This window comes from Lutjanus erythropterus, unplaced genomic scaffold (assembly GCF_056507025.1).
Source record: "Lutjanus erythropterus isolate fLutEry1 unplaced genomic scaffold, fLutEry1.hap2 Scaffold_169, whole genome shotgun sequence".
NCBI classification, from domain to species: Eukaryota; Metazoa; Chordata; class Actinopteri; order Lutjaniformes; family Lutjanidae; genus Lutjanus; species Lutjanus erythropterus.
In genome coordinates this window covers 27,306-52,375 of record NW_028146646.1, presented here as the reverse complement: position 1 = coordinate 52,375, position 25,070 = coordinate 27,306, and the positions used below count along the sequence as shown (strand labels likewise).

The following is a 25,070-nucleotide window of genomic DNA, read 5'->3' as shown; positions in this document are numbered from 1 at the left end:
GTTGTAAAATCCCCCTTTATTCTGATTGGCTGTTGGAAAATCACCCTGTATTGTGGTTGGCTGTTGTAAAATCCCACTGTAATGTGATTGGCTGTTGAGAAATACCTCTTTATTCTGATTGGTTGCTGGAAAATCCCCCTGTATTGTGATTGGCTGTTGTAAAATCCCCCTATATTCTGATTGGCTGTCATAAAAAACATCTGTGCTTTGATTGGTTGTTGGAAAAATTACTTGTATTTCATTGGCTGTTATGTACTGTGACAGGCCTAATGAAAACCCATCATTTCATGTTCAGTAAGCCCTCTTATTATCCGTAACTCAAAAACACTAATTTAAAACTTTTTTTTTAAAAAAGATGTTTTTCTCTGTCATACAATATTATTTATGTATAAAGGAAGAGTGCTGGGAAATGTACTCAAAAAAGTGAGGCAGTCAGTTTCGGTAATTTTTTTTTTTATCCTAAAAGAAAATTATAATTGCAGAGAAACACATTTTGGAATCTGTAAACCGTGCAGCAGCTGAAAGCCTCTGGAAATCTGGTTTAAAATAAAGTATCTATCAACGTCATGTAACTAACAATATCAGGACAGTGTGCAAAAACTATACCTTTAACTACAATATTTCATATTTGTATTAAAACTAATTTCTAACATTTTTCAGGTGTTTATAAAGAACCTAGGTTGTATGAGACACTGACTTACCTGCCGTAGATGGATGTTGACACGCCTCCGATTTTGTAGAAGCAAAGATGCGTACCAGCACAGAAGTGTAGCAATGCACTGTTGAGGAAAGGGTCAGCAACAACATATAACATATTTTAACCACTTACAAAAATTTGTATCAGTTTAAATGTACATTATATTTTGAAGATTTTCTCAGCTTCACCTTGCTACCAGGCAGCCTTTTCTCATGGTATACTGCTGTTATATAAGCTAACTATCGCTCTCTCCAAACCAACCATGTATTAAGTAAGTAGTGCTTCTGCTAAGACTTGGGTGGCTTTGGAGATATGATATTTGGCTTGTATGAAGGCGAGATCCTGTTGGAAAGGATGGCTGACAGGAAGGTAAAGCAGTGAAAATATTTGAAATATTGCATAAAGTTAAATACTTTTTTGTTGGGAAGAACACTTTCAAGTGGTTAAAATGTTTTGCTGCTAACCCTGTCTAAAGCAGTACACTGTTTAGCTCATCTACATTGGTACTCCTGCTGCTTCTCCAAACCAGAAGCAGCCAACTAACATCTACTGTGGGCAATACACTGACTATGGATAAGTACCTTATACAAACACACTTTGAATGAACCATCCTCTTAACAGTTATGAAGGTACTGTGTGGCATACTTCTGACCATTTAGTGTAAACCTAGCAACTATAAAGGCACATTATGCAGTTTTGGAAAAGAAATTCAAACTCAGAAAAGTAATAATACAAACGCAAATATTGATATATTTTCATAACTGAATAAATAAGGGATCCTAAGAAGGAAATGAGGTCCCTAAAACACTGTCTGAAGCCAGAAAGTTGGGTCCCTGCAAAAAAAAGAAACAATATGAAAATTATGCTCTTTGAGGACAATTTGTTTATTCTGTAATTAATTATTAATTCAGTCAGTCATGTATGTATCCGTGAATATTCTTTTTTGATTCAAAATTCTTTTCCAAAACTACAAGTGTACCTTTAAAAACAAGATCTTTAAAATTGTCACATAACAGCTTATGAACACTACATATCTTTTTTACAATGGTTCAATGCAAATTTATTACATAAACAAGTTCAGTGTGTACTGAAAGCCGGTAGACTACATTAGCAATCTGAACAAGATGAGCTTAACAGTTGTCAACATGGCATATTCATGTCGCAGACCTTGCTGTAACTGAGTGAGCCACTAAAGTTCACTATTCCTTTTCAGAATCCACTAATCTTGTTTAGATCTTGAGTTCTGAAATTGTGTCATCAAGTCATTCTTGAGTCTGCAGCTGTGGTTTGCAGCTCTAATTTGCAGCTCTAAGTGAATTTAAAAGTGTTGGTCAGTCTTTTGGGACGCATCGACAATCTGGTGAGGTTGATCACCACATCACCTTCTACAGTGACAGATCCTTATAGGCTGGTAGTGAACCAGAGTCCCAGTGATGCACCCCAAGATCTGGCTGTGGCTCAGAAAGACAATGCACTAATCGCATCCAGTGAAAACAATGGAAACTAAGGTGAGCAAAGAATTTTGTTCATGGTTGATTGTCATAAAAATGCTGTATACACAAGTCCGATAGATCTGTTTTCATTCTACTGTTTAGTGCTCTTGATTGCAGAGAAAGTAATTGTGCCACTCCTGGACTAATGACATTTATGTGATTTGTTTGGGGTGGTGCTGCTACTAACAATTATTTTTAATATTTCATAATTTATTATTTCAGAATTAATGTATTGATTAATCAATCAGTTGGTTGGACTATAAAATGTCAAAAAAAAGTGTGAAAATCACTTGATCAGCGTTTCTTGAAGCCCAAGATGACGTCCTCAAATGTCTTCTTTTGTCCACAAACTAGATATATTCAGTTTACTGTCACAGAGGACTAAAACAAACAGAAAATATTCACATTTGAGGATCTAAAAACAGAGTATTGAGACTTTTTTTCTTTAAAAAATGACTCAAAGTGATTAATCAATTATCAGAATTATTGGTGATTAATTTGATAGTTGATTAATTATCTATTAACCAATTACATGTTACAGCTCTAGTTTGAGGTGGCTGTCATATATATAATCAACACAGCCCAAGTGGCCAAAAAATACACTTCATAGGTTTCAAAACTTCTCACCTGCAGTTGAAATTTAGCCAGCTAACTGTCTAACTGTCTAACACTGGCACATTTACAGAAATGCTGATTAGGTTATCCCTAGAACTAAATGAAAATGAGGAGTCACGTGGGTACGCTGAGCAGGATGGCAGCACTGTAGGAGGGCTCAGACCACTCGCAACTAATTTAATTGTTTAATCCATATTTATCTGCCTACCTTGAGCTAAATATTGATAGACTTTATCCCAAAAAAGTTCTTAGTACTTTGACTACATTTTTGGCGGTGAGAAATGGCGACAACGTCGAAATATTTTAAGGATATGGGCCACATAGCTACTCGGAACAAGCTAGCTGCTAATGAGGACAAGTCTCCCGACGAAGCTGCAGAACAGAAAATAAGCATTGAAAAATTTTTTGCTGAAATAACCAAACTGTACGGTGGCCGACAAGTGCAAACGCGCTGCATATACAGACAGGTGCTGCAGGCCTACGTGAAAATATTATGGCACATATTACTAGATAAAATCCTTACTGTCTGTTATGTATTATGCACTGAGTGTTGTCATGTTGCTTATATAATGTCATGTTTCCTTTCCTTGTCTTCAACATGACAATAAAGTTTGTTTTAAAAAAAATAAAAAAAAAATAAAAAAAAATCCTGAAAGGGGAAACGTAATTATGAAGAATAAACATCCCGTAACTGTTTTTTAAACTAAAAAAAAAAAATAAATAAAAAAATAAAAAGGAATAGGCCTATGTGAGAAGTAGAAAGTTATTGGTGAGAGGAAAATTGGAGGCGGGAGAGGCTACATGAAAAAGTACGTATTCTTTTTTCTTTTTCTTTCTTTCTTTCTTTTTTCCACATGTGGCCCTCATCTTTTACTGTATTATGAAAGTGCAGCTGATTTACATTTTTACATTTTTGTTTTGTTTTACATTTTCTGATTTTTTGCCTCTCCCACCTCCAATTTTCCTCTCACCAATATCTTTCTACTTCTCACGTAGGCCTATTCCTCTCCTCCGCAGGTTGATTCGTCCGTTGTCTGTCTCTCGGGGGAAAGCTCAGCACTGCCCCTAGAGGCCTGGAGCACTTCCGTTGTGTGACTGTATATGCAGCGTTTTCGTTTTGCATTTGTTTTCTCATTTGCAGCGCATTTCTGTATATGCGGCGTTTTCTTTTTGCATTTGTTTTCTCATTTGCAGCGCGTTTCTGTATTTGCAGCGTTTTCGTTTTGCATCTGTTTTCCTATATGCAGCGCGTTTCTGTATTTGCAGCACGTTTCTGTTTATGCAGCGCGTTTCTGTATTTGCAGGACATTTCTGTTTATGCAGCGCGTTTCTGTATTTGCAGCGATTTCGTTTTGCATCTGTTTTCCTATATGCAGCGTGTTTCTGTATTTGCAGCACATTTCTGTATATGCAGCGCGTTTCTGTATTTGCAGCGTTTTCCTTTTGCATCTGTTTTCTTATATGCAGCGCGTTTCTGTATTTGCAGCGCCTGTCTGTATATGCAGCGCGTTTGCACTTGTCGGCCACCGTAAAACTGAGTACTAAACTGACAGAAGTAGCTGCTGATGTAGTGACCATTAAAGAAACCACCACTGAGCTGAAAAACTCTGTCAGCGGGCTACAGGTACGAGTGGAGGAGGCGGAGGAGCGAATCTCCCAGCTGGAGGACACGACTGAGGGCCTTGTGACAAACACTAGTACCATGGGGAAAAAGGTGGATATGCTATGGGACCGTGTGCAAATCCTGGAGAATCACTGCAAAAGAAACAACATAAGATTGGTGAGACTGGTGGAGACATACGGGACAAATGGCACTTTGGAGGAATGTGTCAAAAAAGTTCTGAGCAAAGGGCTAGGGATAAACCCTGAGGCGGAGTTTAAAATTGAACAAATGCACCAAATGCTAGCCCCGATGCCGAATGAGGACCAGCTGCCCAGACCCATACTGATCCGCTTTCTGGCTTCCGCCTGCGAGAAGGTATTGAGAGCTGCAGCCAAGACATGAGGAGTGAAATGGGATGGACAAAGGCTGTTGATATTTCTTGATCTAACCAAGGAGTTAGCGGAGAAGAGGAAGGAGTTCCTGACCACGAAGAAGGCACTACAGCAACGCAATGTGAGATACACACTGGCCTTCCCCGCCACGCTGAGATTCACATGGAAGGGCAAGAGCCATCATTTTACAAGCGTGGAGGAGGCTGAACACTTTATCAACCAGAATTGCAACAACGCTTGAAACATGTACGGGATACATATTTATTTTCAACTGGACTGAGGATCAAGGGACAGGTAGATCATGAGAGAATGTGATGCGGGTGGGTCGGCTTACACAGGCTGTCATTAGCAACGAGCAGTTGGGAGGACCCCACGGACCTTGTTTGTTTGTTTTTTTTCTCTCAGGGCATTGTGTTTTTGTTTATTGTCATATTAAATGACTAGAAATTATGTTACAATTATCAGCTGGAATATAAAAGGTTGTAGAAGTCCTGCAAAAAGAGGGAAAATATCTTATCTTAAACACAATAAGGCCGATGTTGCATTTATTCAAGAGTCACATTTTAAGTCAGAGGAAACTCTGAAACCAAAATTTGGATGGGTAGGACATGTTTTTGATAGTTCATTTTCCAGTAAATGCAATGGGGTGGTTATACTTATACATAAAAATATGGCTTTAAATTGGTTAGACAGATAAAGGATAATGAGGGTAGAATGATTTGTTTACAGGCTAATATAGATGGCAAAAATATTATTTTGTGCAATATTTATGCACCAACCACCAGTGTAATGTCGTGACAAAAAACTCAGAAAAATAGGCCAGTAAGGTCTGGGCTTAAAGCCACAACACCCTAGAAACCTTGATAAAAATTCACTGTTATCATTTGTATATTTTCAAAGTTCAAAACCATCAAAAAGAAGAATCAGGCAAAGTCAGGAAAAATCACTGGAGGAGCAACAAAGTTCTGCCACACAAAGTTTATTGATCTCTCTAGGTAGAAAAACCAACAAGCTTGAGTCAAACCCAGGTTTAGACTGAAGAAAGAGGTGCAAAACACCTTGTTATATACTGTTTAGGAGGCTCTAGGAGCCTCCTCCCACTTTGAACATTTTGGCTCACAATCAAACATAATTGTGTATTAAATTTTACCTTATGGGATCATAATGTCATTCATTTTCTCACAAATTGCTGCCTCCCTTAGGTTTGCACGCATTAATCTTATATTTTTTAAAAATAGTTAAATGATAATACAGGTTAATGCATTACATGAAAAGAACACTGAACTGTTTAAATGACATCATAACAGCTGGTCTGATATCTTATCTGCGTGGTAAGCACCAGGCGCACTTCCAAGGTCCCCAGCCTCACTAACATTTCCGGATGGCATCATGATCTTCCTTAAAAGGGAATGTTGTCCTGGATGGAACAAGCCTGAGACACGAACTATAGCTGATAGACTGAGTCTGATGCATAAAGTATACCACTGCAAGCCTGGTTGTCCTGGATGGAACAAGTCTGAGGCATGAACTACAGCTGATGGAATGAGTCTGGTGCATGAAATTATACCACTACAGTAACCCAAACTTTTTTCATCAAGTAAATAAAATTTTGGGAGAAATGGAGGGTGATGTAATTCTAGCAGGAGATTTTAATCAAGTCTGGGATCCATTTATAGATCGAAGTACTTTTAGGGGCCCATCTTGGATACCTAAAGATAGAGCAGCTATACACATGTTGAGTGAGGATAATACTCTAGTGGATATTTGGCAGTTGACAAACCCACGAAAAAGAGAATATACTTTTTTCTCTCAGTTACAAATCATACTCGAGAATTGATATGTTTTTAATATCAAACAATATAACCAAGCAAGTTGCATATTGTAAAATTAATCCAATGGCTCTATCTGACCATGCAGCTGTAGAGCTGGGAATTGATATTAAATAATGACACAGAGAGAAGAGGTAGATGGAGATTGAATGCGTCACTATTATCTAATGAGGCTTTTAACTTATTATTAAAAGAAGAATTACAGTCTTTTTTTGAATTAAATACAGGCAGCTCAGGCAGGAGATCAACAGAGTGGAAATCATCTAAAGCTTATATTCAAGGGAAAATTATAGCATATGCATCTAAAAAGAAAAGAGAGGACATGAGTAAGATAAAGGAATTGGAAACTAAAATTAGGATGTATGAAAGGGAATTGGCAGACAATTTCTCAAACCAGTTATATCAAAACATTTGCAAGCTTAAATTTGAACTTTGCCATATAAACTACATCATACAAATGGTACTAATAATGTAGCTGTACAATGTGCATAATGCAATACATTCGAAAACAAAAAACAAAAAACACACACACATTTTAGTGGCATTTTGTAAGTTTTCAGTGTCTAACGGTGGAATTTCCGAGTGTCCGTGAAGGCACCTCGACTTGACTTGGCTGTGTGACGTCGTCGGACCATTAACTTCTCCCGCGTCTGTTGAGGTGAGTGGCTGTGGGTCTCCGTTCCTGTCTCTTTAATGTCAAAAAACAGCAGTTAAATAGTCAGAAATATGTAAACTGACAGTAAATTGGCATGATAATCGATAAATACGAACAGGAAATGAAGCCTCGGTCGATAGGCGGTCAGGGGGAGGGGCGGGAGAGGGCGGTGCGTCGAAATCCGGTGGTTTAAAAACCCCTACACATGATCAACGGTAAAAACGCTTTGCGCTGGCTGTCCCATATTTTCCTATGGAGAGAGCGGTGGCGCCCGACCTAGAGGCACCGCTACCCTTGGCATGGCGCACCGCTGGGATGTGCCGCTCAGCGCTGCGCCCAAAGTTCAACTTTGACCTCGTGCTGACCTTTCAAAGCGCAACCAATGAGATAACAGCTGAATGTGACGTAGCCAAAAGCGACACATACAAATAGAGGAGGGAGAGAAAATGGAAGAAAAACTCATTCTCTGTGTTTCCGAGTTCCCCGAACTGTATAACACATGATACCACGATCTCGGCAGGAAGAGTATTGCTTGGCGAAATGTCAGTAGTCAGATCGGGCTACCAGGCTTGTGATTAGGCAGAGTTTACGAGCTACCGTTAAGCTAAATACAATGCTAACGTTAGTTTAGCTGTTTGTGTACGTTCGCTATTCCAGGCAGACACAATGACAGGATCAGTGCTTCATAGCTATATAAACTGTCCTTTAGCTCAGCAACAGTAAATCCTATCATGTTGTTACATAGAGCTGTGGTTAGTTTTTGCAAAAGGGGAGTCTGCTTTTTCCTCCAGGTCCTTTTCTTTCCGGAGTGACAAGTAGCGTTTGGTGTTGCCTAGCAACACCAACAGGTATACGTCATCGCACTTCTCGATGACGTATACCTGAGCTCCTCCGCATCCGCTCAGCGCCTCTGCGCCCTACCTGGCGGTGAGCGAAGAGCAAATTTCTTGTCATGACAGTTGAGCTAGCTAACTTGGTGCTGCCTGTTAGCTGCAGTAACATATCTGCAGTAACAAGCGCCTGTCTCCCCCCGTTCCTCTGTGTGTATGAATGTAGCCCTAGCTTCAGTAAAGCACAAACCACAGGTGAGAGAGAGGGGAGGAGAGACAGTGTGACAGTAAATATTAAATAAAATAAATAAATAAAGCAAAGGGCATCTTGAGGGAAAGACGGAATCTTATATTCAGTATACTTAAGCATTAAGTCAGCTAAGGTATATATAGGCTAATTGTTGTGTTTATGTTTAATTATGTCTCATGTGATTGTGTTTTTATTTGACAATTATTAGCTGATAGCTTTATTACGTAAAGATTGTTGGTTATGTGTGAACTTTTGCTTAATGTAGTGTGTGTAGAAGTAGAATTTGAATATTTATTATGAATGTACTTTCTTGCAAACCTACGGATAAAAGCAGTCATAACTGGTGCTGCATAGTTTGAGCAGACATACACACAGATAAACTGAGATACATAAGATGAGACTAATATTGTTTCTAGGCAAAGAGAAATACGTTTGGAGGCTGCGCTTGAGTGGTGAGTGAAGTAAAATCTGAACTCAAAGTAACAACAGAGTACATTATTTGACTGTGGACTGTGTTTAGCTGCCTTAAATGGGACAGAAGAACAATGGTAGTAGGCAGCCATGTATATTAGACTTAGAGCCAGACATTCAGTTAAACCAATCACAATCAGCTTTGACAATTTCTGCCCAGCAACTGTGGGTGGACATGTATCCACTGTGTAGGCAAGACATGCATTTGATGAAAATCTGCCTCTCAAACTACTGCCTCTGAGTGACAGACCCTAAGTCCCACAGCCAAACCAAACACATGTTGAGCGAGAAGAGAAGACTGCGAACACAGCCGTGTAAATTTTATTCTTGTGGTGCCAAATATGTGGTCACACCAACGATTTAAAGAACTGGGGTCATCTGCTTTTCTCCTGAAGGTCTTAATCTGAGTTAATATGGGAGTGAATGGGGCAGTTGGTTGGAAAACTTGTCCTTTTTGACCTTGCTGAGCCAAAACTATAAGTCCTTTTGTTTCTGTGGTCACATGTTGCTACCGGCACAGCTTTTCCTACAATCTGATGTGCAATTTGTGTATGTTGAGAGAACACTGAAGTCTGAATCTGAGAAGGGGTGTAAGTGAGAGAAGAACAAAATGGCTGACAATAAAAATGACAGTAGGCAGTGATGGATAATGATAAGGCTAATGCCTTAGAGCTAGATATTCAATGGCTGCTATGGCCAGCAGCTATGAGTGAACATGCATCCAATGTGTAAGCAAGACACACAGACACGCACACACTCACCCATACACATACAAACATGCACAATAGTGCATGCACGCACACACACGTGCACGGACACACAGACACACGCACACATGCACAACTTCAATGATACATTTAGTGCTATTATTACTGCTGGCAGTATGGTGGAAATACTAGTTGGCAGTGAGCATAAGGCACACTCAAAGTTTTGTGCAAAATTTCTGGCTATAGTTAGTGATGCCTATGTGAATTGTACATCAGGCACACTGAATGACACTTACACTACAGCATTTACAGTGAACATGATGCTGAAGCATCCCTTTAAGAAATTTAATTGTTTTACTGTAATAAATTCATCCCACTGCAGTTGAAGTAAATAAAGGCAGACCTAAAAAGTGTAAATGTTTCTTTTATGTCAGTCTGCTTTCTTGAAGTTGCAGAAGTTAGTCCTAATGTCATGCTTTGTTGAAGTTGCATAAGTTAGTCTAATGCCATGTTAAGGTCGGGAGGCTTAAACTGCATTTTCTCACAAAATGATGATATACTATTTGTTGGTAAACAAAAAAGCCAAGTGCCTTTAAAACAATTTTAATAGCTTTTAAAGGGATCATTCAGCTTATTTGAAGTGGGGTTATGTGAGGACCTTATCTATAGTCAGTGTATTAAGTACAGTGAATTTGAGACAGCACACCCCCAATTGGGACAAGCAGAGAGGAGCACCATTAGGGAAGCTAGCAGTGTATTACTGTGGACAAGGTCAGTAACAAAACATATTTAAGCCACCTGAACAAGGTCCACCTAGAAAATAATTATTTTCCATTGTAAATGGCCCACTGGTAATCCAGAGTTTTACTTATGTCAAGATTAACTAACTGAGATTTTTCACTAAACCTAGAATACACCCCTGGTCTTAGCACAGTGCATGAGGAGATGGAGTCCAGCAATCCGCCACTGCTGTCCTCACCGCTAACCTAAAGCATCCATGTACCTGGGAGTGGGAGTCGGCACACCAAGAGGCCACTGCTTCACCATTATTTGACCTGGAGCACGACCTGGACCTGGTGGGTAACTATGTTTGTTTTCTTTGATTCTTTGAATGCTGCCAATAACTTATAGTTATACTTATGGACACAGTAAATTTTGACCACGTACATCATTGGTTAATGTCATCTCTCTCTTCCACTGATCTATAAACATGAAATAATTAACATACATAACTTACAGCATCTTGATTTTTTTTTTTATTATTTTCATTTGCAGAGGTAAACATGTAAATGAGTGTTGATCTGTGTTTGTGCACTTGTTCTTAACAGGAAACAAACATGTTCCAGAGATGGAGAGACAAAACTCACAGGAACACACCACTACTATCTGCTCTATAAATCCACCTGTGCCAGGTAAATAAGAACAGCCTTCTCCCATGCATGATATGTGTCTCTTTTTTATTGTGTATTAGTGGTATATAAGCATGTAATGTACACTGTCTGTATTGTGCTTTTTTATATCCGAGGGACAGGAACAGGTAGTGCAGCTATATGTCTTGACTCTGAAAACTGCTGATTTCCAGACATGGCGCTAAAGTTTCCTCTCCTCTCCTCTCCTCTCCTCTCCTCTCCTCTCCTCTCCTCTCCTCTCCTCTCCTCTCCTCTCCTCTCCTCTCCTCATCGACACCAACCAGATGCACTTATAAAATTAAACAACCGTATAAGGAGGCCTATACGTAAAATGGGAGTCTGTGTTTCTCTGTGAGAAACTTTGAGATCTTCTCACAGCAGAGTGAACAGGTCTTTGTGTGAAACACTGCAGAGTGTAACATCATGCTGTTTACAGACAGTCTGCTGTCATTAGTTTGACAGAGAGACAGAGAGGGTCGTGTCTAGAAGGGAACCCTAGACCTACGAAAGATCGTGCAAGTTTGATTATTTTAGTAGAAATAACGAACACAAATCTTGCGAGAATTGTGCAAATAAAGAGTTAGAGCTTCTAGACACGACCGAAAAAGGTGCGCAGCTCCAAAAATAGAAAATCATATCGTGGTGTTGATGTTTTTAATGTGGCGGGCTGCCATAAATAAAACACTATTCACTGAAACACTGATCACTGACCTGCTGTGATGGAAAAAAATACTCAGATTCTTTACTTAGGTATTTTTACATTGTGGTATTAGTGTGAATACAATTTAAAAATTTTGCATGTTATTGTTTCCTGTATCATCCTGTATTGTATCATAACAGTCATTGTTTTTTAAATTCTTAAGCAACAGACAGTCAAATGTTGTACATAATTCAAACATTATTATATCATAAAGGTAGCTATTGAGTGTTCATTATTGCACTAAATTAATGTTATACTGCTTTATAAAAACATTAGTGTGTGTGTTTCTGTTGTTTCAGAATGGCTCGACCAAATAAGCAGTTTGTAGCAGAAGCAGAATTCAAACATTGTGATATTATAAAGGCAGCTATTGAGTGTGGGGTCAGCTTTCTAACAAACATTCAAATATTCTACATAATTCAAATATTATATTTACATGGCAGGTATTCAGTGTTGCGTCAGGTTTTTAAGTAATATTCAAATATTCTACATAATTCAAAAATTATATTTTCGAGGCAGCTATCAGTGTGGCATCAGCTTTTTAACAAAAATCCAAATATTCTACCTAATTCAAATATTACCTTAAAAAGGCAGCTATTCAGTGTGGTATCAGTCATTCTACAAACATTCAAAAATTCCACATAATTCAAACTTTATTATATTTTAAAGGTAGCTATTCAGTGTGGTGTCAGCCTTTCTAACTAATATTCAAATATTATACATAATTCAAACCTTCTTATATCATTCACGCAGCTGTTCAGTGTGGCGTCAGGCATATTGTTGCAGCAAGCCAATGCAGCATTGCAGCTTGGCTTCAGCTTGTTGCATTCACAGCGGTAATTTCTTTAGAAATTGCTTTTCTAGTATCTCTAGTATCCTATTTAACTCGACCCTAAATTCCTTCAGGGGTCCATTCTCTTTTGTAAGAATGAGCAGTTTTTGAAGCAATGTGACCTTCTGACCTTTCCTGAGAGTTGGTAGTTAAGGTTTGTTTCATTACTTGAGGTGTATTTCACCGTCAATATTGTTATTATTTTTATTATTGTTAATAGTGATTTTGAAGACAGTTTTGCTCTAATTTTTGGTTCTGAATGCCTTCTTTTCGATATTATTTGGGTTTATTACATTGACACCAGGCCTTTTCTCTGTATTTCAGAATGGTCTGGTGTAAGTGAAGACCTGAGCCGGTGCAAGCTGCGTCCCCCAGCAAGGTGAAAAGACTGCCACAAAGGAGGTGAAACAGCACAATAGCCGAAGTTATAAAGACATTTTTTCTTTATTCTGTGAGCCATATGGCTCCAGAATTCAACTTCTCTGGACTATTTTCATCTTTTGTGACTCTCTTTTAGAAAATAATTATGATATTTTATTTTACTATTGCTTTAGAGGCTTTGTAGAGGCTGTAAACTGACTCTCCATGTGCTGCTGAATTGTTTGACCGTTGACTTGATAGGCCGTGCAGAGACTCTTTTTGTCCAGCAGATGGAGCCAAGTTATCAGTAACCAGTTATTTGACTTTTGCTCTTTCTCATCAAACAGCTACCCTGACACAGTAGGACGTGCTTTTTTTTTTTTTTTTTTTTTTTTCCTTCTTTTATAAATTTTATTTAATACTGAAGGTTTTTTTCAATTAGGACTTAGTCTCCATTATTTATTTATTTATTTATTTTACATTTATTCTATTTTTTTTTAAATAATAATTTCTTTTCTTTGCATTTATATTTTAGGGATTTATTTGTTTTTTTTAAGAGGATACAGTTTTTTTCTTCCATAACCCCCCATAAAGGTTTTATTGTGTGTGTGATTTTGGATCGTTATCCTGACCTCTTCTCAATTTGATATCTTCTAGATATTATCACCTCACCTGAGATATAGGTGTGCTGAATAATTATTGGTGCATACAGCACTGGATAAGAAGAGGTCAGGTGACGATCCATGGCTGCTCAACCATTTACTTTTTATTTTTAACGGAGCCTCAGGAAAGGGCCATCCAATTAGAGATTTAATCTCACCGCAGGTCACAAATGTGGTGTATGCCAGTGTTCCCCAACCCTGGTTCTCAGGGCCCACTGTTTAGGTCGGGAGGCTTAAACTGCATTTTCTCACAAAACATGTTGATATACTATTTGTTGGTAAACAAAAAAGCCAAGTGCCTTTAAAACAATTTTAATAGCTTTTAAAGGGATCATTCAGTTTATTTGAAGTGGGGTTATGTGAGGACCTTATCTATAGTCAGTGTATTAAGTACAGTGAATTTGAGACAGCACACCCCCAATTGGGACAAGCAGAGAGGAGCACCATTAGGGAAGATAGCAGTGTACTACTGTGGACAAGGTCAGTAACAAAACATATTTTAGCCACCTGAACAAGGTCCACCTAGAAAATAAATAGTTTCCATTGTAAATGACCCACTCGTAATCCAGAGTTTTACTTATGTCAAGATTAACTAACTGAGATTTTTCACTAAACCTAGAATACACCCCTGGTCTTAGCACAGTGCATGAGGAGATGGAATCCAGCAACCCGCCACTGCTGTCCTCACCGCTAACCTAAAGCATCCATGTACCTGGGAGTGGGAGTCGGCACACCAAGAGGCCACTGCTTCACCATTTTTTGACCTGGAGCATGACCTGGACCTGGTGGGTAACTATGTTTGTTTTCTTTGATTCTTTGAATGCTGCCAATAACTTATAGTAATACTTATGGACACAGTAAATTCTGACCACGTACATCATTGGTTAATGTCATCTCTCTCTCTTCCACTGATCTATAAACATGAAATAATTAACATACATAACTTACAACATCTTGAAATTTTTTTTTTATTATTTTCATTTGCAGAGGTAAACATGTAAATGAGTGTTGATCTGTGTTTGTGCGCTTGTTCTTAACAGGAAACAAACATGTTCCAGAGATGGAGAGACAAAACTCACAGGATCACACCACTACTATCTGCTCTATAAATCGACCTGTGCCAGGTAAATAAGAACAGCCTCCTCCCATGCATGATATGTGTCTCTTTTTTATTGTGTATTAGTGGTATATAAGCATGTAATGTACACTGTCTGTATTGTGATTTTTTATATGCATCAATGGTGTAACATTTTTCTCTTCCTCTCACAAGGCTCTGACAAGATGTGAAGTTGGACACATGTCAATGAAGCAACAAGCAACATCAGCAGTCATCTTGAGCTGGAGTCAAACATGCTGTAAGTCAACTTTACAGTTCATAGATTGTGCATACCATTAGTATGAGCAATAGTTATAATGTGAAAACATTTAAAGGTTCAGTCACTGCTCCTTCTGTTTTGCTCTGACACTCATGAACAACAAACATAAATCAAGGAGGGCTCCAGCAACATTTGACCGTGCTTTGCACAGCTAAGCCACACTGAGAGGCTACGACGAATACACCTGACAACTGCCTGACCTGTACCTCGTATGCGACTGTGTTTTTCTTTCAGTCATAAACACTGTAGTGTTACAGCATGACTCTGCAAACTGTTGATTTCCAGACAACAAATAACTGTGGGTTGTTTGTGTTGGCCGTCTACATCATCAGTCTTATAGTGTCCTCTCCTCTCGTCACATAACCAGAGCCACATGGACCGAGGGACAGGAACAGGTAGTGCAGCTATATGTCTTGACCAAATGTGAAGTAGGACACATGTCAACGAAGCAGTGCGGTACTGACAGCAACACTTGAGTGTGCTTTGCACAGCTAAGCCACACTGAGAGGCTACGACAAATATACCTGACCTGTACCTGGTATGTGACTGTGTTTTTCTGTCAGTCATGAACACTATAGTGTTACACCATGACTCTGAAAACTGCTGATTTCCAGACATGGCGCTAAAGTCTCCTCTCCTCTCCTCTCCTCTCCTCTCCTCTCCTCTCCTCTCCTCTCCTCTCCTCTCCTCTCCTCTCCTCTCCTCTCCTCTCCTCTCCTCTCCTCTCCTCTCCTCTCAGGGACAGGAAAAGGCAGTGCAGCTATGTGCTTTTTACTCAACATTCATTGCTAATCTTCAGATGGACCCAGACCATCTGTAAGTATCCTATATAGCAGGGGTCCCTAACAGGCGGACCGAGGTCCGAGTCCTGACCCACACGCCGTCCTATATGGACATGGACCTATAACCAATAAATTCTTAATAGATTTTAAATTTTGACAGGACGCTTCTATTTTAACTGGCGCAACTATTCTAGTCTTTCCGACGCTGGTTTAGCTGATCAGGAAACGCACAGACCAATTGCAGAGAAGCCGCGTGTGGAGGAGACTGTTGTTAATGACAAAGTTTATTACAACAGTCAAAACTAACGTGATGGTTAATGACATCGACACCAACCAGATGCACTTATAATATTAAACAACCGTATAAGGAGGCCTATACATAAAACGGGAGAGTCTGTGTTTCTCTGTGAGAAACTTTGAGATCTTCTCACAGCAGAGTGAACAGGTGAGGGAGGGAGGAGGGCACATTGATCACTAATCAATCACTGATACCGTCGTCATCTTGGACTGATTAAAAAATAAAAATGACAAAATTGGTGACAAACCAAACCTGGGTGTCCACACAAATAAAGTCTTTGTGTGAAACACTGCAGAGTGTAACATTATGCTGTTTACAGACAGTCTGCTGTCATTAGTTTGACAGAGAGACAGAGAGGGTCGTGTCTAGAAGGGAACCCTAGACCTGCGAAAGATCGTGCAAGTTTGATTATTTTAGTAGAAATAACGAACACAAATCTTGCGAGAATTGTGCAAATAAAGAGTTAGAGCTTCTAGACACGACCGAAAAAGGTGCGCAGCTCCAAAAATAGAAAATCATATCGTGGTGTTGATGTTTTTAATGTGGCGGGCTGCCATAAATAAAACAGTATTCACTGAAACACTGATCACTGACCTGCTGTGATGGAAAAAAATACTCAGATTCTTTACTTAGGTATTTTTACATTGTGGTATTAGTGTGAATACAATTTAAAAATTTTGCATGTTATTGTTTCCTGTATCATCCTGTATTGTATCATAACAGTCATTGTTTTTTAAATTCTTAAGCAACAGACAGTCAAATGTTGTACATAATTCAAACATTATTATATCATAAAGGTAGCTATTGAGTGTTCATTATTGCACTAAATTAATGTTATACTGCTTTATAAAAACATTAGTGTGTGTGTGTTTCTGTTGTTTCAGAATGGCTCGACCAAATAAGCAGTTTGTAGCAGAAGCAGAATTCAAACATTGTGATATTATAAAGGCAGCTATTGAATGTGGGGTCAGCTTTCTAACAAACATTCAAATATTCTACATAATTCAAATATTATATTTACATGGCAGGTATTCAGTGTTGCGTCAGGTTTTTAAGTAATATTCAAATATTCTACATAATTCAAAAATTATATTTTCGAGGCAGCTATCAGTGTGGCATCAGCTTTTTAACAAAAATCCAAATATTCTACCTAATTCAAATATTACCTTAAAAAGGCAGCTATTCAGTGTGGTGTCAGCCTTTCTAACTAATATTCAAATATTATACATAATTCAAACCTTCTTATATCATTCACGCAGCTGTTCAGTGTGGCGTCAGGCATATTGTTGCAGCAAGCCAATGCAGCATTGCAGCTTGGCTTCAGCTTGTTGCATTCACAGCGGTAATTTCTTTAGAAATTGCTTTTCTAGTATCTCTAGTATCCTATTTAACTCGACCCTAAATTCCTTCAGGGGTCCATCCTCTTTTGTAAGAATGAGCAGTTTTTGAAGCAATGTGACCTTCTGACCGTTCCTGAGAGTTGGTAGTTAAGGTTTGTTTCATTACTTGAGGTGTATTTCACCGTCAATATTGTTATTATTTTTATTATTGTTAATAGTGATTTTGAGGACAGTTTTGCTCTAATTTTTGGTTCTGAATGCCTTCCTTTCGATATTATTTGGGTTTATTACATTGACACCAGGCCTTTTCTCTGTATTTCAGAATGGTCTGGTGTAAGTGAAGACCTGAGCCGGTGCAAGCTGCGTCCCCCAGCAAGGTGAAAGGACTGCCACAAAGGAGGTGAAACAGCACAATAGCCGAAGTTATAAAGACATTTTTTCTTTATTCTGTGAGCCATATGGCTCCAAAATTCAACTTCTCTGGACTATTTTCATCTTTTGTGACTCTCTTTTAGAAAATAATTATGATATTTTATTTTACTATTGCTTTAGAGGCTTTGTAGAGGCTGTAAACTGACTCTCCACGTGCTGCTGAATTGTTTGACCGTTCACTTGATAGGCCGTGCAGTGACTCTTTTTGTCCAGCAGATGGAGCCAAGCTAGGGCTGGGCGGTATGACCCAAAATTCATATCACCGTATAAATTGAATCCCTTCACGGTAATGGTATATATCTCGGTATAAATGTTGCGGTGTAAAACTTATGGAAGTGTTTCTGAATGGGTTTTGTAAAACAACAACAGCAAAGATATAATGTAATTTTTGAGCATTTATTGTGCAGAAGAACAACAGAAGTAAGGATAGTGCCTCAGAAATACAAAAATTCTTTAAAAAAAAGTGGATATTGTAAACAGTACTTCAAGTAAGAGAGGTTTTCTATAAGACAAATGGCAAAAACAGTGAAAAGGTTCTGTAATCCTGTAAAAATCTGTAAAAAAAATACCAAAGTAAAGAATGTGAGTATTTTTGTCATCACAGCAGGTCAGTGATCAGTGTTTCAGTGACTCTCTGTGGTTCAGTGAATAGTGTTTTATTTATGGCGGCCCGCCACATTAAAAACATCGACACCACAACATGATTTTCTATTTTTGGAGCTGCGCATCTTTTACAGTCGTGTCTAGAAGGTAAGTCTTTATTTGCACAACTCTTGTTTCCGTTATTTCTACTAAAATAATCAAACTCGCGCGATCTTTTGCGGGTCTAGGGTTCCCTTCTAGACACGACCCTCTCTGTCTCTGTCAAAGTACAGACAGCAGACTGTCTGTAAACAGCACAATGTTACACTCTGCAGTGTTTCACACAAAGACTTTATTTGTGTGGACACCCAGGTTTGGTTTGTCACCAATTTTGTCATTTTTATTTTTTAATCAGTCCAAGATGACGACGGTATCAGTGATTGATTAGTGATCAGTCTGCCCTCCTCCCCTTCCTCACCTGTTCACTCTGCTGTGAGAAGGTCTGAAAGTTTCTCACAGAGAAACACAGACTCTCCTGTTTTACATAGGCCTCCTTATACAGTTGTTTAATTTTATAGGTGCAGGTGTCAGGGTTGGTGTCAATGTCATCACGTTAGTTTTGACTGTTGTAATAAACTCCGTCATTAACAACAGTCTCCTCCACACGCAGCTTCTCTGCAGCTGGTCTGTGCGTCTCCTGATCAGCTAAACCAGTGGCGGAAAGACTAGAAAAGGTATGCCAGTTAAAATAGAAGCGTCCCGTAAAAAAATAAAATCTATTAATAATTTATTGGTTATAGGTCCAGGTCCGTATAGGACGGCGTGTGGGTCCGGACTTGTACACACATCTTGCAGATGACATTTTTCTGCTCAACATCCGACTTTTTAAACCCGAACCACGTCCAAATCACGGATGTAGCACCGTTTTTTTTTTTTTACCAGCCCCTCCTTCTCCGCCGTTACTGTGCTTGCGGCCATTTTCACACAGAGGCAGGGGCGATGACGTCATCGACGGTATGATGGCATAGCACAAATCTCTACCGTGGCCAATTTATACCGTTTCTACCGTCATACCGTGTATACCGCGCAGCCCTAAGCCAAGCTATCAGTAACCAGTTATTTGACTTTTGCTCTTTCTCATCAAACAGCTACCCTGACACAGTAGGACGTGCTTTTCTATCCCCTTTTCCTTCTTTTTTCCCTTCTTTTATAAATTTTAATTAATACTGAAGGTTTTTTCTATTAGGAATTAGTCTCCATTAGTTAATTTTTTGTTGTTTTTTTTACACATTTATTCTAATTTTTTTAGTAATAATTTCTTTTCTTTGCATTTATATTTTGGGGATTTATTTGTTTTTTTAAGAGGATAAAGTTTTTTTCTTCCATAACCTTGTGTTTTATTGTGTGTGTGAAAGCCTCAGGAAAGGGCCAGAGATTTAATCTCACCACAGGTCACAAATGTGATGTATGCTATAGTGGGAAAATTATATGCTGAACTGGTCACTGTTGTTCCTCAGAGTTACTTCTCATGTATTGTCAGGCACTAATTGGTTACTTGTCCTTGAACACACAGCTGTTCTCCCTTTGGAACAACAACTTCTGATAACACAATCACATCCTGACTCTCCCACTAAGCACTTCAGGTCCATCCTGACCCAACCTCCTTCATCTCCTAACCCTATAAGACAGATTTACATTCTTGACTCATTATCAGTTCCTTTTACACTTTCCGTGTGACTGTGTACTGGTCCTTTGCAAAGCTCTATTGAAACACCACATCAAACACCAGACAATTTTGGTCATGGTGTCTGTCTTCATTTTCAGATTTTCCACCACAATTTGGTGTCAGAAGTGGGATTGTTTGTCTGAGGGTTTCTGGACTCGGGGGTCGACGGTGGTAGTGCACACCCTGAGGCCTTCAGCCTCAACCTCCCCACAAAGACGAGTGTAGAAGCTAGCCTATTACTTAGCCCCTGAGACGTTTAACCTGGAGTGACCTGGCTGACGCGCTTGACTCTTTGTTTTATAACCATACGCTGTGCCGTTCCTTGAATTAATCCACAGGTCATTCTTCATTGCAGCAAAAATAATTTATTTCCCTCATGCAATCATGAATGATGTCCATTGTTGTTTCAAAAAAGAAAAGACCAAACATTCAGCTACGGCGTGACAAACATTTTGCGCCTTAGCAGTCCTGACAACAACAGTAACCCAGCTACTTACACCTGAGCATGACAAAGGTACAGTGACACCCTATGTTCAAAACAGTGAACTACAAGTCAGCCTTTGAAATATTTCACCAACATATTTGGCTCCTACAACGAGTGAGAAGGATGGCCTGAGACCAAGACCAGACTCACTCAGCGCTGCGATTCAACAATTCTAATTGGTGAAAATCTGAAAATTTATTTAATTGACTTGAAGTTCAGAAAATCTTCAAATCCATTTATCTCCCTGTCACCAGTGAGATCCAACATGGGGGAAATGTACTCAAAGTCCTGAATTTCCCTGTGATGGAGACAGCAGGGGCTGGCTCACCTCCCATCACCATCAGATGGAGGTGTAAAGTTTGCCACTGAACTGACTGTGTTTTGACATTTCACAAATGGTAAAACAAACATGTATAACATGGGACAAAAGGACATGCTGTGCATGCTGAAAGCTCCTCAAAGCAGGAGAGAAAAAAACAGAGAGAAAGATCTAAATATGGCAGCATTGACTATGTTCCAAGGACGTTCTATGGAGGTCTAAGTACAGCTGATCCAGATGTTTGTTTCCATTGTGGCAAAAAGGGACATTGAGCCAAACACTACCCAAAGACTGATCCAACTCAAAAGATGATTGACTCGCAGCGGAATCATGAGACTCAATATCTGACCATAATGTTCAATATAATCCTGTTTTGAAGGTTTATTGACAAAAATTACCTTTTTTGTCTGCATACTCAGATGTGTTCAACTGGTACCAGACACACAACACACATTTGCCTATTTACATAAAGCATGTGACATCATAAACACCCCAGCCTTTCAGAAGATCCCTAAAACTGATATTGGTCTAATCAGAGGCATGCAACCAATTGTGATCACACCAAAATCTAATTAAAGGCCCTGTCAACCATAATATCAACTCAACCCAAAAAAAAAAAAAATTACACCAGTCTTTAACACGTGATTAAGGGCAGGTGTAATCATTCCCTGTGAAAATTCTCCTGTATGCACACCAATTTTCTCAGTTAAAACAAAACAAAAATCAGCTAAAAATTCAAAAGAAAGTTTGAGCTCATTAAATCTGTCACCAGGAAGTGCACGATTACAATATGTTGATGATTAAATGATTCGTGCTTTAACTCAAGTTCAGTGTGAAAAAGACATATTTGAAACATTTGGCTGAAGAAGGTCACAAAGCTAGCTCATCAAAACTGCAGTTTGTCCTACACGTGACATTTTTGGGTCATGTGATCATATCTGAGGCCAAATTCCTCTCCCAAAAAAGAGTAAAAACATTTCAAAACATTTTCAAATCCAATCATAAAGAAACAAGTTATGTCTTTTGTGTTCCTATTGCAGGCCCTTCATTCCTGTCCTCGAGGCACCCCTGAGCGCAATCGCACATGAGTGAGGCCTAGAAGCACATAGTAAAGTGACATGGACTGCTGATACAGGATAAACATTTGTTGACTTAAAACATGTCCTTCGGAAGACTCTGATGACTCCAACTCTTGGGTCACCAGATCCAAACCGACCTTTTACTCAGACTGTAGACAAAGAGTGTTCAGTACTCTAGGATGGCAGAGGCAGACAGAGACCTGTAGCCTACTTTTCAGCTAAACTTGATGCTTTAGCTACAGGAATTCCTACTTTTTAAGGTTACTCTAAACAAACTCTGCTTGTTCCACATGTTGTTTCATTGGTTTTGCTTTAGCAGAAAACATCTTATCTTTCAGCAGCAAGATTGCTCTTTTATAACACTGTTCTATTTGAAATCCCTGATATCACTGTGAAAAGATACAATGTAACTGAGGTATATTTCTGGTAAGATAACCATGGGTTCATGTGTAGTATAGGCCTACAGATCATACAGTCTCTAACCTTCTCTAATAATTCAGCGTTGAGGCCTGAGAGCCATGTATTTCCATTTTTGGGTATCATGAAGATACAGCTCTTTGCATCGGTCCATGTTAGGAGATGTGCGGAGAATACAACTATGTTCTTACAATAACTGAAGTTTGTTCCCCCAGACCAGATTTGCAAGAAACAACTTTGCAAAATCCAGATTTTGAACTGTTTGTGGATGGATCAGCATCATGCAACCCTGACACAGGAAAAAAAAATGTAATTAGTTTCGCTGTGGTAACCAGGGGTTAGGGGTCTGTTTGTTGAATAAGGAAACTTAAACTTTGACTCAAAAAGAAAAAAAAAAACAAAATTAGAAAATAAATGGTGTTATGTATCTCATAAATTATCAATGATTAATCAGTCAAAGCTTTCAACTATTGGTTCTGGAAAATGCACAAAATTTATAACCCTAGTTTGGAGAGGTGACAGTGACATCAATGGTTGAAAGTAACTAATACTCTAGTAGTTTTTCAGGCAAATACTTTGTACTTTTACTGAAATATATTTCTAACGCCAGTACTTTTACTTGTAATTGAGTAATGTTTTAGCAATATAACAGATTTCTTGTACTCTTTTCACCATTGGTGGTAACTGCACATGATACCAAATCACTCTCATAGAAGCATGTAATCTAGCAACAGACAAAACAGTGAATATCTGCACAGACAGTAGATATGTTTTTGGCTTTATGCATGATTTTGGTACAATTTGGAAAAAGAGAAATTTTCAAACACCATCTGGCAAACCTATAGCACATCACACTCTTGTTTTACAACTGCTGGATGCTGTTCTGCTCCCAAAAAAGGTTGCTGTGTGTAAATGTCATGCTCACACTAACAATGACCAACTTTCACAGGAGAACACCAGAGGAGAAGCAGCTGCCAAGGCCGCAGCATGCCCAGAATTAACTATGTCTGAATTCTTTCCATATGATGACCCTAACATAGGGCTGGGCGATATGGACCAAAAGTCATATCCCGATATATTTAGGCTGAATATCGATATACGATATATATCCCGATATTTTTTCCGCAAAGTGAGAGCAAATGTTCAGTCAAGGTCAAAGCTAAATATGACATGTCACAAGTAGTTTTATTGAAACTGGCTATTTCAGTGAACAGTGGCAAAATCAAATGAATAAATAATAAACAGGTTTCTTCACCTGGTTCATGAAAAAAAATGCTCAGTTGTTCAAATAATAAAATTTAAACATAAATACTGTACCTTTTTTGAAATTAAAGCTCCGTGCACATTTAAATAAAAATATATCTTAAATAAAAATAGCCTATAAAATAAAATAGGCCAATCTTTTTCTGAAATAAATCTATTCATGAGAAAAGTACAATAAACATTTTTTTTAGTTTGACAACAATAAATGGCTTATTGAAATTGAATCCGACTTGTTCCACAGTTGCAACAGGGACCATATCTTTTGCAATGTGATAGGACACCGCTTTCGTTATAGTACACCACTTGTCACTTTTCTTTTCATAAGGCACACTGCGGGAAATGAGGCTCGCAGTGGGCTTTGTTTCGGGGCTGGAGCTTTTTCGGGTTGTGGATGGCTTGCAGCTGGGGCTTCTGCAGCGCGCAGCTTCACACACTCTTCGTACTGCAGTTTTGCCACTGTTTTAGGTGGTGAAAAAGATTTGTAGTGCTTCCACCCCTGGCTGTAACTTGTTTAGCGCATTCCCTACATATAACGTGATTTTGTTGCTCATCTGATACTTTAAAACCAAACCATCTCCAAATTACTGAGCCACTGCTTATTCGTTTACTAACCAATTCCTCCTTCGCGCGCTCTGCAGCCGTTGTTGCTTCCTCCATGCTTGTTGAAGAGTGCCGGAGTGTCTCTCCCTGCCCCTCTCCCCTCTGTGCACGAAAGAGGAGGGGCACGCGGAGCAGTGCAGAGAGCTCCGGGTTATCAGCGCAGCAGAGCAAGGATCACAGCGCAAATTTGAACTATATCGATATATACGATGTAGTCTAATTCCATATCACATTTAAAAATATATCGATATAATTTTTATATCGATATATCGCCCAGCCCTACCCTAACATACCCTCCACTACTATAGCTGTTTTATCTAACATTCATAAGCAGGTGAAGGAAGCGCTACCAGCTCCAGCCACAGGACCTCTTCACCTGACCTCCAGCCTGGTGACTGCGTAGTGGTGAGAGACCTGAGACAAAAGACCTGGCACTCGAAGCAGTGGACGGGTCCATTCCACATGCTGCTGACTGCACAGACGGCAGTAAAGTTTGCCAAAAGAGTCACCCGGATCCATGCCAGCCACTGCAAAAGGGTTCCACCTCCACCAGAGACACCTATAGCAAAATAGGTCATCACATCGCGAGGATGAGAAGAAGAGGCAACAGTATTGGCATACTGTCCAACGAGAACTTGCATGGCTCCAACTAAGTGGCGTGCTGAATGAACCTCAGTGTCACCATCATGGGATCAGAGATGGAACTCCAATAACAGCCATGGCATGCATTCAGACACGCTGTATGGTGTGGCCTGTGAGGCTCAATGTGTTTTCTTGTGAGTTCATTCCCTAAAGTTAAAAAAAATGTTTTCCATCAGTTGACACAGTTAACTACTCCTGATTGGCTCCCACCATGCAATGCTGAAG

General features: G+C 39.1%; 1 long non-coding RNA gene across 1 annotated transcript; it reads left to right on the top strand.

The window, feature by feature from the left end:
- Positions 1 to 10,345: 10,345 nt before the first annotated feature.
- On the top strand, positions 10,346 to 17,848 carry LOC146304137 (uncharacterized). The gene is made up of 3 exons (XR_014769584.1): positions 10,346 to 10,618; positions 14,776 to 14,860; positions 17,624 to 17,848. It is a non-coding gene; the product is annotated as an uncharacterized LOC146304137 (long non-coding RNA).
- The last annotated feature ends 7,222 nt before the right edge of the window (positions 17,849 to 25,070 follow it).